Raw genomic sequence first — 15,301 nt, forward strand, 5'->3', positions numbered from 1 at the left:
TGCTTTTTTTTTAAGTCCTGTTATATTACACAGTCTACTGAAACTATCACCTGGCTTAAAGAAACAAAAGTGCAAAACTCACTGGAGTGTTGCACACTTCCATAAAACAAATCATATTTTTAAAACACATTTTTCGGTTGTTTTGCTAGTTCATGTCCCACACTCAACTGACATGCATTTGGAAATCACTTCATAGCATGAGTTTATCAGTATTCTAAATGATTCTTTTAATCTGTTCTCAACAAATTGGTGATTTGCCTAATGTACTACTTTTGGTGAATTTGGTCATTTGAAATAGAATTCTAATGATATTCACTATGTGAGCTAGAATATCAATAAAAAAGAGGCACTTTGCCTACAAGCCAAGATATAGATGTAAAGTAACAATAACAACACAGTTCTGGTCTGAAGCACGGACATGAAGCCACCCAATGGTTTATCAGATATGTGCATTATGATACCAAGCAATGCACCAAAATAGGGCAGATGTTAGAGGACAATGGAAAAAGGCAATCACTTCCAGCTGGAATGATCAAGATAGTCTCCTAAGAGGGAGCATTTGAGCCACATTTAGAACATAAGTAGGATTTTGATTGACCAAAAGCATTCTAGGCAAGGGGAATGACATGAGCAAAAGTGTAGAGGCAAGGGCCAACTTATTAGGGAACAGTGAGGCATTGACAGAGCTGAATTAGTTAAATCAGAAGTACATCATATGGGCTTTAAATGTTATTCTAAGGTTGAGGACTGCATTTTTCAGAAAATGGGAAGTCATTGGAGGTTTTTGTTTGTTTTTTGTTTTTTTTACCCAAGTGTGTGTCTAATTACTTGTGGCACTATGCCAGATGGAGATACACCAGAATTACCCAAAGACATATTCCTGACTTTCCTATTCAGATGCATCGCCAGGGTTACTACATATGTAGGAACAAAAACAAGAACAAAAAAAAAAAAAAAAAAAAAAAAAAAAAAAAAAAAAAAAAAAAAAACAAAACAGAAATAAGAGGGGAAAAAACAAGTTTGAATAATTGGTAAAGAAAGTCTCAACTACATGTTTTAAAAAGTACAATTAGGGAGGAAGGAAAATATTTAATTGACCGTCAAGTTTAATAGAACTCAGGGAAATGCAAATCAAGACCACAAAATAACATTTTCCACCTACTAGACAGACAAAAATTAAGATATCTGACAATGATTGGTAGAATAATTAGACAAAAATCAACATGGATATAGAAGAACTCAACAACACCATCAAATAGATATTTTTGGAACATCCCACCGAACAACAGCAGAATACACATTTATTTCAAGTGCCTGTGAAACATATAGCAAGATGGACTATGTCCTGGACCATGAAGTCAACCTCAACAAATTAAAAAGAATTACAATCATACAGAATGTATTTTCTGACCACATGGAATCAAACTAGAAATCAATAACAAAGATAACAAGAAATCTTCAAATACTTGGACTAAACACTCTTCTAAACAACCGTGGGTCAAATAGGAAATTTCAAGAGAAATTTTAAAAATACCTGAACTGCATGAAAATGAAAATAGAACATATCAAAATTTTCATGACACAGCTAAAGCAGTGTTAAGAGGGAAATTCATAGTGTTAAATGTCTCAAGCTTTCACCTTAAGAACCTAGAAAAAGAAGAGAAAAAGCCAAAAGCAAGCAGAAAGGACATAATAAAAATCAATGAAATTAAAATCCAAAAACAACAGAGAAAACCACTGAAACAAAGAGTTGATTCGTTGAAAAGATAAACAAAATTGACAAACCTCTAGGAAGACTGACCGAGGGAAAAAAGAAGACACAGATGACCAATATCAGGAATGAAATGTAATACACTAGAAAACCTCCAGATATCAAGAGAATAATAAAGGAATGCTATGAGCAATTATACACACATAGACAGGGCAACTGAGATGAGATGGACCAATTTCTAGAAAAATATTAACTACAACAACTCACCCAATATGAAACAATTTTAATAGCCTTATAAATACTAAAGGAATTGACTAAAGACCCCCCCCCCCCAAATCTCAAGATTCCAGTGGTTTCACTGGAGAATTCTAAACATTTAAAGCAGAATTAACACCAATTTTATACAATCTCTTCCAGAAAATAGAAGAGGGGGCATTTCCCATTTCATTTTGTGAAACTGGACAAAGTCTCTTATTCCAGAGGTACAAGTCAGTTTCAAGTCAATTTCAATATTTGAAAATCAATATAACCCACTTCACAGACTAAAAAAGAAAAATCACACATATCAATTGATGAGGAAAAACTATTTGAAAAAAATCAACAATGATTCATGATAGAAACTCCCAGAAAAACAGGAATAAAGGGGAACTTTATTTCCCTCAATCTGATCAAGAGCATCTACAAAAACAATACAGCTAACATTGTACTTAATAGTGAAAGACTGAATGCTGTCCCCTCTAAGATCTGGAACAAGGCAAGAAAGTTTGCTCATATTCAACATAGTGCTGAATATTCTAGTCACTGCAGTAGGCAAGAAAATTAAAATAAAAAGTATATAAATCAAAAAGGAAGAAATGAAACTCTCCATATTTGCAGATGACATGATTGTTTACATAGAAAATCCCAAGTAATCTACAAAAAATTCCTAAAACTAATAGGTGAGTTCAGCAAGTTCACAACACACAGGATAAACCTACAAAAATCAAATGAATACATGGACGCCAAAATTTAAAATTTTTAAATAGTAACTCAAAAGAAATATTTAGGTGTTACTCTAACAAACACATAAAGACTTACATGCTAAAAGCTACAAAATGTTGATGAAAGAAATAAAAAATCTAAATAAGTGGAGAGACATACTATGCTCATGGATTGGAAGACTCAACCTAGCAAAGATGCCTATTTTCCCCAAATTTATGTACAAGCTAAATGCGATTCCTATGAAAACCCCAGAAAGATTTTTTTTTTAGATATACACAAGATTATTCTAAAATTTATATGGAAAGACAAAGAAATTAGAATAGCTGAAACAATCTTGAAAAAGAGGAAGAAACTGGAAGGAATCTGTCTATGAAATTTCAAAACATTATATAGCTATAGTAATATATATTTATATTTATATAATATATATTTATATAACATATATATTTCAAGACATTATATATCTATAGTAATCAAGATATATAAATAATATATATATATAAGTATATAATATATTTATATAATATATAATATATATTTCAAGACATTGTATAGCTATAGTAATCAAGACTATGAGGTATAGGCAGAGACACAGACACATATCTAAATAAAACAGAATAAAAAACCCAGAAATAGACCCACAGAAATAGACCCAAATAAATAATATGCTCAGTTGATTTTTGACAGTGATGCAAAAGCAATTCAGTGGAGGAAAGATCTACTTTTGGAGAAATGGTGCTGGAGCAAAAGACCCTAATTAAGACTCACATCTTACAGAAAAATTAAGATGGATCACATCCTTAAATCTAAAATGCAGGGGCATCAGGGTGGCTCAGTCAGTTAAGCATCCAACTCTTAATTTCGGCTCAGGTCATGATCTCATGATTCTGGAGCTCCAGCTCCGCGTCAGGCTCTGAGCTGGCAGTGAGTAGCCTGCTTGAGATTCTTACTCTCTGCCCCTCCCCCACTCACTTGCGTGTGTGCACGTGTGCACGCTCTTTCTCTCTCTCAAAATAAATAAATAAACTTAAAATTTTTTTTAAATACATAAAATGCAATGCAAAAACTATGAAACATTTAGAAAAAAAGTGAGAATCTTTAGGATCTAGGGCAAGTCAAAGAGTTCTTAGACTATATCAAAAGCATGACCGATAAAAAGAAAGATTGGTAAATGGGACCTCATCAAAATTAAAAATTTTATTCTCCAAAAGGCCCTGTTAAAAGGACGAAAAGACAAGTTACAGAGTGGAGAAAATAGTTGCAAACCACACATCTGACAAAAGACTAGTATCTAGAATATGTAAAGAGTTCTCACAGCCCAGTTATAAAATGGATAAAAGACACAAAGAGACACTTTACTGAAGAGCACATACAGAGAGCAAACATATGAAAAAATATTCACCATCATTATCCGTTAGGGAATGCGTATTTGAGCCACAGTGAGATATACTACTCACCTATCAGAATGGCTAAAATAAAAAATAGTGACCACACGAAATGCCGGAGAGCATGCTGAGAACCAGTATCATTCATATACTGCTGGTGGGAATTTCAAATGGTTCGGCCGCTCTGGATCCAAAGTACTTTGACAGTTCTTGAAAAACTAAACACTCAACTACTCTAAGACCTTGCAGTTGTACACCTGGACATTTTCCCAGGAAAACGAAAACTTATGTTCACAAAGTGAACGTTTCACACAATATGTTCACACAAATTCCTGTACACAAATGTTTATAGCAGCTTTATTCATAGTAGCTAAGAACTGGTGCCTCCCGATGGGTGAAGGATTAAATGAACTGTGGGGACATCCATACCATAGAATACTACTCACCAATAACAACAACAATGAACTGTTGATATAGGCAACAACCTGGATCAACCTCCAGAGAACTATGCTGCGTGAAGAAAAGTCAGTCTCAAAAGATCATATATTGTATGACTACATTTACAACATTCTTGAAATGACAAAATGATGGAAATACAGAACAGATTAGCGGCTGCCAGGGATTAAGGATGGGGTGGACCAAGTATGGGACCGCAGTGGTGGTGACTACAGACGGTGCTGCTGACCCTCGTGATCTTTGTGGTGAGGGGAACGTTCTCTATCTTGACTGCATCAATGTTAGTATCTGTTGTGATACCGTACCAAAGTTATTAAAGATTTTACCACTGGAGGAGACTGGGTGAAGGGCACGTGGGATCTCACTGCAAGCGAATCTAAAATATCTCCAAATAAAAAATTTAATTAAAAAAACCCAAAAATGATAAATACAAAATTTAAGATAGTGAAGGGGGAAGGGGATAGAATAGGGAGGAGCATAGAAGTGAATGAAAGAGATTGTCGGTGTCCTGGCTCTTGGATTACATGGTGAATTTAGAGACGCTTTGTTATATTATTAATGAGTAAAAAAAAAAGTGACAAATAATTAAAAGATCCAATGACGACAGAACAGAAGTATAGAATAAAGAATAAAGGTTAACACAATCTTGTGTACCCGGGATCTAGGAGGTAAGTGACAAACTAGCCCAGCTCCTTTTGAGAGGCAGACTTTGGGCTGCTTTTTACACAAACCGGAGGCTCTTTCAGCTCTAAGGAGGCCAAGAGCATGGGCGATTGTTAAGAGAGAAAAAAGATTTCTTGAAACAACCCCAGTCACTCATCTTGAGTGTCTGGGGGAATAGCAAAGCTATCGCTCTCTTTCTAGTGAAATCTACCGCACTGTCAGTGGAAGTCACTCACAGTTTCTTCATGCAGCAGACGTGTGACCAGTGCTCTGAGCCCAGCCCTGTGTTAGACACAGCAAGCAGCTGGAGCTGTCCCCTGGGAAATTACAAATTAGTTGTAGATAGTAGTAGGTTGTAGAGGAAGAGTGAAATTACTTTAAAAAGGGAGTCACAAATGTCTCGTTCATTGTTTTAAAGACAAAAATGAGTAATCTCTTCAGATACTAGGCTGTTATAATTCTGATGGTATGCTACAACTTAGGGCTGCACTAGATATTAGCATTGCATAACTAGTGAAAACACTCTTACTAGACGTCGTTCTGTGGGAAACAAAATTGGGCGGGGACAGAAGAAAAAGCAGTCAGTTATTGTGTGAAGTATGCTACCACGGTGCTTATGTAAGCCAGTAATGTGCTGTGATGGTAGGTGCTGGACCTTCTCTGGGGGCAGCTCTTCTAATCCAGACGCTACTTGCCCCAATCTGGGTGTTCATTATATATGAATTATAGATTAATCATTAATATTAATATTAATCATGTTAGTGAGTGCATGTTCTACTTGAGTTTGAATGCCAACTCTGCCACTTTTCTGGGTAAGCCGGGCAAGTTCCTTAAGCTCTCTGTGCTTTGATGCTCTCATTTCCAGCGCTGGTCATTCCTACCTCCAGGCACTGGGCTGGGCAGTGGGGCCAGAGTGATAAGACATCGCCTTTGCCTTCGTAGGTTTTCTAATCTAGTAGGGGAAGAAAGACGTGTAAATAAGGAATGAGGTGTTAATATACATAAGAACTGGAAAAACACACACCAAACTAAAAACTAGAATTGTGGATGGTGCTCACTCTTAATTTATCCATAATGGTTGAGTCTCCCCTTTAAAAAATTTTTTTAATGTTTTTTTTTTTTTTTTTTTGAGAGAGAGAGAGAGAGAGAGTAGGAGAGGGACAGAGAGAGAGGGGGACACAGAATCTGAAACAGGCTCCAGGCTCTGAGCTGTCAGCACAGAGCCCGATGTGTCGCTTGAACACATGAACTTTGAGATCATGACCTGAGCCAAAGTCGGTGCTCAACCAACAGACTGACCTGACTGAGCCACCCAGGCGCCCTGAGTCTCCCCTTTTTACAATGGAAATGTATTCACGTACTTGTTACATAACTGTAAACATTTTAACTTCATAAAGAAGTAAAAAGATATGTAGTTCATTCTGATTGTCAAGGAAAGTCTTTGTGGAGGGAGAGATGCTTAAGCTATACTGTGAAAGAGTGGATGTTCATCGAGTCAACTGAGCTAGGGGTAAGAAGGGGATGTATGTGGAAAAAAGAAGACGGCAGCAGAAAGACAAAAGCCACAGAGATTGGAGACAACTGGGCATGGTCTGGAGGATTGCAAGCAGTCATACTGCATGAGCATAAGGGGTGATGTGGCTCTAGAAGCAAGAGAAGTTTAGAGAGAAATGGAGGGAACCATGGAAGCCGAGAGGAGTAGTGCTTCATCCTGGTGACAAAGGACATCCTGGTGACAAGGAAAGGTTTTAAAAGCAAGAGTCACGTGGCAAACTTGCACTTTTAGATGGTCTGGGGGCCCACAACAGCAGAAGAAGGAAGGCCTTTTACAGGGCACCTGGGTGGTTCAGGTCGTGATCTCGTGGTTTGTGAGTTTGAGCCCCGAATTGCCTGCTGCTGCACTGACAGTGTGAAGCCTGCTTGGGATCCTCTCTCTCCCTCTTTCTCTGCCCCTCCCCTGCCCGCGTGCCAGCACCCTCTCTCTCTCTCTCTCTCTCTCTCTAAGTAAATAAACACTTAGAAAAAAAAGAAAAACGAGGCAGAGATGGATTTACTTTGAAGCCAGTGAAGTGTGAGCGCATCACGTGGACCTTTCCAAGGCCCGGGAAGGGGTCATGGCACTATGTTCACTTGGTTACATATTTTCATAAAATCAGCAAAAGAAAGAGATTTTAGCTGCGATTAATCAAGACTGTGGTTTCTTTCCACTCCAGCTTTCTCTCTGACATATTTCCTCTCCGGTCAGGCGGCACCGGGATGACGGTGTGCATTTTTGAGAGACAGCAAAGGGGGGTTGGGGTGGTATACACTTACGTTGGGAGTAGAGTTTTTACGGATAGGAGACTGGTATAGGAATGGTTTCCAGGATACTCTTAACGCCCACTGTGCCAACTCACGTGATGTGGCCTGCAAAAGTGCAGGGCAGGCGTTATTGCGATATGAACGTATCCTATGGTGTTGGCACCAGAAGTAAGCAGGCAGTGGAAGTTTGAAATATACTCAGCCCAACCTAGTGGGGGGCTGAGTCTTCCAGTTATCAGCCATGTAACGGTGGAAGATTCGGTTCTCATGGATGCCTAGTCAAAGAGGAAGTCCTCACTGTCCCGGGTTTTACCTGATGATGCAGCTGACACAATTATATACACATAAACTTTTTGGTGAGAATCATAGGAAACAGAATTGACCAGAGCTCCTGTATTTTGAGGATGTGAGCCGCAAGCACACCACGCTATAGAATCACGTGATTTGTGTAGCTCAGCTGTCAATAACATAGTGCCCATCAAAGAAAAGATGCAGTGATCTTTCTATTCTCTTCTGGACAAGTGACTTCCAAAAGCATTGTTATATATTGTGATAAGAAGGGGTGGTCAAGGAGTACACGGCCGAAAAACCTATGTAATAAAAGCATAAGGAGTGCGTTAGCTATTAGTGAGAAAGGCTCCGAACGAGAGAAGTAGGGCCTAGGACGGAGGACGGAGCTCAGGGCAGCACTGGCTAGGGGGCAGGCAGAACTGCCGAGATGAGAGAGACAGAGGGACAGAACAAGGATGATGAGCCAGTCATTTAAATTTCCCAGCCTCTTTTCCAGAATCTTCTAGGGTCACTCACTGGCATCCCACATAAGTATTATCCTCCTTCTTTTCCTGTCTCCTTTTTCCTCCTTTTTCCCCTTTGGCCTTTTTCTTTTTCCCTCCCTCCTTTTTCAGGGCCAATTCTACACAAAGGAGTAAGACGGTAATAACCTAACACAGTGTGATTAAATCACTGTCTCCCAATCTCTTTCCACTCGTAAAGCCAGGGAGCCTAAAATTCCACTATTTGAAATCCGTCCTTTGCGTGAATGCATTATCAATGCTTTTTCCTTTTAAAATGTAAACACCTTCGGTAGAGGTAACACGAACGCCCAGGTTTGGCTGGCTGTCTTTGTCTTTTTCCTCTCTGAGAGCTGCAGGGGAGAAAAGCCTGCGGGGTGGGAAGTTTGGCTGGAGGAAATATTGTGAAACATCGTGCTGTGTTTTGGATTCTACAGAGTCCAGAACTTCACCTTGGGTTGCACGCCTTTTGGGCAATCCCAGGCACCTGAGAGACAGCTTCAGGGAGTGGATGTTTCTAGAAGGGGCTATGAAAGGGAAGTTGCTAAAAACAACCCTTGACCTGTTGTTTTGGGCAAGTCTTCATCTTATATTTATCTGTTCCTGTTTTTTGTTTTCTTCTTTACCAGGAATCCAACAAGTGACCCGAGAAACAAGCAGTCAGCTGTAGTCCACCTAAAAGAGTTCCCTAATTAGCTAGTAGGATTTTCATACACAGCTGGCAGGACTATTGATCATAAGGTCATTTTGCAATATATGTCAAATACCTTGAAAATACGTATATTCCTTTTGATTAGCAATTCTATTCCTACAAATTAAACCTAAGGCCATAATCAGAGAGGTGCAAAAATATGTGAGTGTAAGGATTGATATGGACTGTATTGTGTCCCTCCCGAAATTCAGAGGTCAAAGCCCTGGCCCCAAATGTGACTGGAGCTGGAGATTGGGTCTTTAAGAGGGAGTTAAGGTTAAATGAAGTCATAAGGGTGGGGCCCCCATCTAATAAGCCTGTGGCCTTATAAGAAGAGGAAGAGATGGGCGCCTGGGTGGCTCAGTCGGTTAAGCGTCAGACTTCAGTTCGGGTCGTGATCTCACAGTTTGTGGGTTTGAGCCCCACGTGGGACTCTGTGCTGACAACTTGGAGCCTGGAGCCTGCTTCAGATTCTGCATCTCTCTCTCTCTCCCTCTCCCCTGCTCACGCTCTGTCTCTCTCTGTCTTTCAAAAATAAATATTTTTAAAAATTAAAAAAAAGAAAAAGAAGAGAAAGAGAGAGACATCTCTTTTTTCTCTCCCTGCCATGGGAGGACACAGTGAGAAAACAGCCATCTGCAAGCCGGGAAGAGGGTCTTTACCAGAAACCCAACTGACCAGCACCTGTTCTTGGATTTTCTAGGCTCTAGAACTATGGAGAAATACATTGTTTACATCACCCAGTCTGTGGTATTTTGTTATGGCAGGCAGGCTAAGACAATGATTTTTATAATAATGTTGTTTGCACATATGGAAAAATTGAAAACAACAGAGTAATAGATATCTAGAGCAGCTATGGTATATCTCTACAATGGAGTTTTATGCACGTTTAAAATGATGATGTAGACGCATATTTCTTGTCACGGAAAGAGGTATAATAAGACGGGATTTATGATAGGAATTGGCTCAGATGGTTATGGAGGCTGAGAAGTCCCATAACCTTCCATCTACAAGCCGGCAAGATCAGGAAGGCTGGTGGTATAATTCAGTCAGAGTCCAAAGGCCTGAGAACCGGGGGTAGGGGGTGGTGTGAAAAGCTTCTAGTATAAGTGGTCCCAGAGTCAGAAGGACCAAAAACACAGAGCTCAGGAACTCTGATGTCCAATGGCAGGAGAAGAGGGATGGGCGCCTCAGCTTAAAAAGAGAAAGGGAATTCACCTTTTTGTTGCATTTGGGCCCTCAGTGGTTTAGACAGTCCCCATATTGGTGAAGGAGGATCTTCTTTTCTCAGTCTACTGAGTCAAACGCCAATCTCTTCTAGAAACACCCAGAAATAATGTTTTACCAGCTATCTGGGTGTCCTTTTGCCCAGTAAAGTTGACACATAAAACCATCACAATAATGCCAAAATACTAACAGAGTGATCTCTGTATGGGTGCTGGGATAACACGAAGTAGGTTTCTTCTGTATGTTTTTTAATCAGTTCTAGATTTTACTATCACATAGGGCCTATAATCATAAAAATATCAAAGGTTATAAAGTCAGCTAGCTGACTCTTAGCCAGTTGCACTATTGGGCTTTGCACAATAATTGGCTGGCATTAGGAAAGCAATTTTCTCATTCTGAAAAAATGTACAACAAACTACAAATTTTAAAAATCTGACAAATACCAAAAACAGCAGAAAAATACCATATGTTTATTAATTACCTTCCTGACATACCTCTCTAATACTCCTTTCTTACAATTTTAAGCTGTATAATCTTTGTTCTCCTCTTCATGAGACAATGATCCTGTAATGTAGTTTTTCTATAACTAGAGTAGAAAGATAATCCAGTGTTTCCAGGGGAGGGGGGGGGGATGAAAATTTGACTTAAAAAATATTCAGATAACTTCTCTCACAACACTTCTTTCACGACACACTGTCATTTTTTTTTAAAAGAATTTTCATATTTGGAAAAACCTCTAAGTTTTTAAATGTGTGAGTTGTAATATTTCAGGGCAGTTCCTTTTCTTTTCCACTGATTCATTCTAAATATTCTTAGAACTGATGTCACTTGTTAACCAATCATCACCCCTGTAATGGCACATTATCCTCGTCAATGTGAGTAGTTCAGATGAGAACAGCAAGAATTGTAAATGTTAATTCCATCGTGTGTTTGGTCCGCTGTACTCCATCATGGCATAATCAGACCCTGCAAGAGTCTGTTCTTCCCTCCACCTGACACTGTTCTTCTGATGTCTTTGCTTCTAGCATTCTCTGAAATCCGTGTTTACGGTTTGCTTTCTGATGTCAGAAAGTTTTCTATTGATCTTAATTGCTTACCTTTTCCCCTTTAGTTTACATTTCATGAATTTTATATATTTTTCCTCTCAGTTCTTTAATACATAAATAAATTTAGAAATGATAAATGACGGTGCCCTTCATACATGAACAACTCAGGAGTCTGGACTTTTCTAACTTTCATTGAAAATATTATAGAACTTATTTCCAAACAGCAATTAAAATTATAATCAAGCTTTATCAAGTATACTGCCTAGCAAAGAAAAAGACCCTAAGGTATATTTTATAATCCTCTAAGCTGTACGGTTGATTTCGTTCCCAACAGGAGAGGATGCTGGTTTGACAAGACATGCGAGAACTCAGTCCCCTGCTTACAATTTTGCATGTGTGCTGATCTGAAGAATTTTCCTAGATTCACTTCTGAGGCCATACATTTCAAACCTTTCTCCACCATCCACATTGGTCTGGTGCCGGGCAGTGTGAAAATGTTCATTTCTCAGTACAAAGAACCTTCTCAGGTGAGTTAGCATGGTGGGCAGTAGGGATATTCCTGGAAGCCTATAGCTAGTGAGAGTATGACTCTAGACAGAAATGACTGCAGAACACATACATATATCCCAATATAGAAATACAGCTCTGGTGAACCTTTCTTGGCAACCCTCCCCCCCCCCCCCCCCCCAGATGCCCACACAGCTAGTTCAACATCACCAGACATGAAGGGAGCGAGGGGAAGTTGGGGCGAAAAGAGATAGTGGTCTTAACCATTTGTACTTAAAAATCCCACGTTTACAAATTTTATTGCAGCCTATTACCATATGAACACATTGCTAGGGCCCCTTCTGGGTCTTGAAAGAGGCCTGTCCAAGTGAGGAACCTTAAAGCCTAAGTACAATGACTTCCTGGCAAATGTACCTTGGCCTCCATTGCTCTCAGCATCTTCCTAGCCCTCATCCCCTCTCTCCTGGATTATTGCCATCACCTCCTGTTTCTTCCCTACCCCTTTTGGACTGCTCTTAATGCCACGCTCAAGGAAAACCTTAAGTCAGATCATATCACACCTCTGTTAATAGTCCAATGTTTTCTCGTCTCACTTCAAGAAAAAGGCAATAGTCCAGAGAGCCCTGTATCACCAGGCCCTTTGCCTTTCTGACCTCATCTCCTGGTATGCAGTCCTTCCTCACTGCACTCCAGTCTCCTACAGTTTCTGGAATGGTCAGGCATGCTCCCAAGAGGCTCTTGCATTTGCTGTTCATGCAGCCTGAACCATCCCACCCACATACTCACATGCCCCCCTCTCTCACCTCCTTCAGGAAAACCTCGCTTGGGCTTTCTTCACAACTCTCTATTTCTCATCCCTCCTTTGTATTTCTCTGTAGGACATACCACCATCTAAATACCCCACTTGGCTTATTCTTTGTCTCCCTCCTCTACAACATGCACTCCCTGAGTTTACTTTGTCCAGTGCCATATCCCAGTGCCTAGAACGCAGCCTGACACAATGACTGATTTCTGGTAAACCCAGGGGGCTCTGCCTTAAACTTTCCTTTGTCTAGCCCCACAGGAAGCCCACAAGACCACCTTCTGAGAAAGAGCAGGGAAAATACAGTTACTGGAAAGCCAGTTTCCCTAAAAGAGAAGAACAGAGGTGAAGTAGTGACAGGGTTTTCTAGCATGCGAGCAACTTGTTTCTATAAAGAACTGTCATCTTGTGAAGTGAATCACCAGAGAATTTGATCAATGAGCTAGAAATCTCCTGCACCTCCTCCCCCTGACGCTAAAGATGTGATCCAGGGTCACTGGGGCAGTAACGGGAAAATACCAAACCATATCATTTCTCTTCATGGTTCAAAGGAAAAACTACATAGGAAAAGGAAAGGCAGAAGAAGAAAAGGAGACTCTTGAAATGTCTATTCTTGTTTATCTTTCCTTCATTTTCATTGTTCTTTCTCCTTCTGACCTAGAATAAAATGAACCAGAAATATTACAGAAAAGCAAGAAAATAGACTGTTCCTAGAGCATCCCATTTGGCCAAACAGGTGTTGGCATTCTGATGTGACAAATGAGCTTAGTGTCAGGGAAGGCAGTAGTTAGTGCTTGTAAATATAAAATGTTTTAAGATGTTAACATAATAAAATGTTCTCCAAAAAGTTAAATAAAGGAAAAGGAAAATTACTTATAATCCCACCACCATAGCAGAAAAGCTAGTAGTTTTGTATATTGTCTTCCAATGTTTTCTCATAGGCATATACTTTGTCATTGTGGTATAAAAACCCCACAGCATGAAATTTACCATCTGAACCTTTTTTTAATATATGTAAAAAAAATTTTATTGCTTATTATTTTCGGGAGAGAGAGAGCGAGAGCGAGAGCGAGAGAGACAGAGAGAGAGAGAGAGAGGGAGGCTGAGAGCAAGCAGGGAAGGGGCAGAGAGAGAGACACAGAATTGGAAGCAGGCTCCAGGCTCTGAGCACTCAGGACAGGCCCTACATGGGGCCCGAACTCACAGACCGCGAGATCATGACCTGAGCTATAGTCGGCTGCCCAACCGACTGAGCCACCCAGGTGCTCCTCATCTGAACCATTTTTAACAATAGTGTTTTACTCACATTTTTATATACATGATATACTTGCACTTTTTGTTATCTGACTTTTCTTCTTACATTACCTATGTCCAATAAATCTTCCATGTGGCAAATTGGTCCACGTGCTTGTAATTTTTTTTTCACATGCTTGTAATTTTAAAGATGCATCCTGTTCTGTCCCATGACTAAAACATATTTTAGTTGGCCATTCTCCAATAATTGGACATTTATGTTGCTTACAATTTTTTTACTTTAAAAAAATATGATGAGCTTTCAGTGCATATAGTATTTTTCCCTTTAGTCATTTACAATCATCTTCCTATGATGATTTTCTAGAAGTTTTCTGAGGAAAACGAAGTCACAGGTGATGATTATTGCATGGTTTCTTTAAAAATTACAATAAATTTGTTTTGCGAGTGAAATATGAGGGCACCAATTTCAGCACACTCTCACCAATATTTGATACTTCTAATTTTGCTAATTTAATATTTTTAAATGTTTCTTTTTCTAACGTATATTTTTTCCTATATCTGTTTTCCTTGAGCATTTCCTCTGATGGGAAATGCCAGTTCATGCTTCTTGTGTAGGTCGGTTTTGAGAGACTGTCTCAGTATTTTTCTTATTCCTTTTCAAGGGCTGTGTATGTAGTAGAGATTTTGACCCTTTATCATAACTGTAGTGAACATTTCCCCCCATCTGTTTGTAATTTATTGTCATGCTCTCATCTATAGCAATGTAGCATTCTTGTACAGTTCAGATCTTTCCAGTGTGATTTCTCCTGTCGCGTTGTCTCAGAAAATTCTCTCCATGTTGTCTTATCCCAGGGCTTTACTAAAGAATTTAATTCTCTGAAACCGACCTGTTCCTTAAATGCTCACTGGTTAACCAAGATCCCTCCTTTATATTTGAGTAACGTAGGCTAGTAGGCCTATGCCTACAGGAAGAGTTCTGGTGTGCTGGGACCCGGATCCAGGCTCCGTGGGGAGCGAGGTGGAGGGCACAGCCGCCGCTGACCCAGGCTGCGGTTCCGCGGGAACACAAGAGTGGCAATACCCAGAATGAAGGATGGGACTGCACCTAAATGTCCGTGCTTTCGCCTTACCCTTTCCCTTCCTAAACAGCATTGGGGAATGAAAGCACTTCTGAAAATTAAAGATCACATGGCCGGTAGGTTTTCCTATCTTGTTAAGAGTCCTTATGTTTCCAGAAATGAAGGCTCCCAGTCGACCTACCGCAATGCATTTACTGCGCCCTTGGTGTGCGGAGCCCTGTCCTAGGAACATTGTGTGTATCCGTGTGGTTTGCAAGGAATAATAGCTCCGGGGCAGCCATGAGTTATGTGGCACGGTGGAAAGGATAAACGGGAGATGAGAAGATAAATCTAGGCGGATAACCGAATGGAGAGATGGCTCCGTTGTGGATTCTTGATGGTATGAGGGATACGGCACGGTCCCGTTG

The sequence above is a fragment of the Panthera uncia genome, chromosome F1 (assembly GCF_023721935.1).
Source record: "Panthera uncia isolate 11264 chromosome F1, Puncia_PCG_1.0, whole genome shotgun sequence".
NCBI lineage: Eukaryota > Metazoa > Chordata > Mammalia > Carnivora > Felidae > Panthera > Panthera uncia.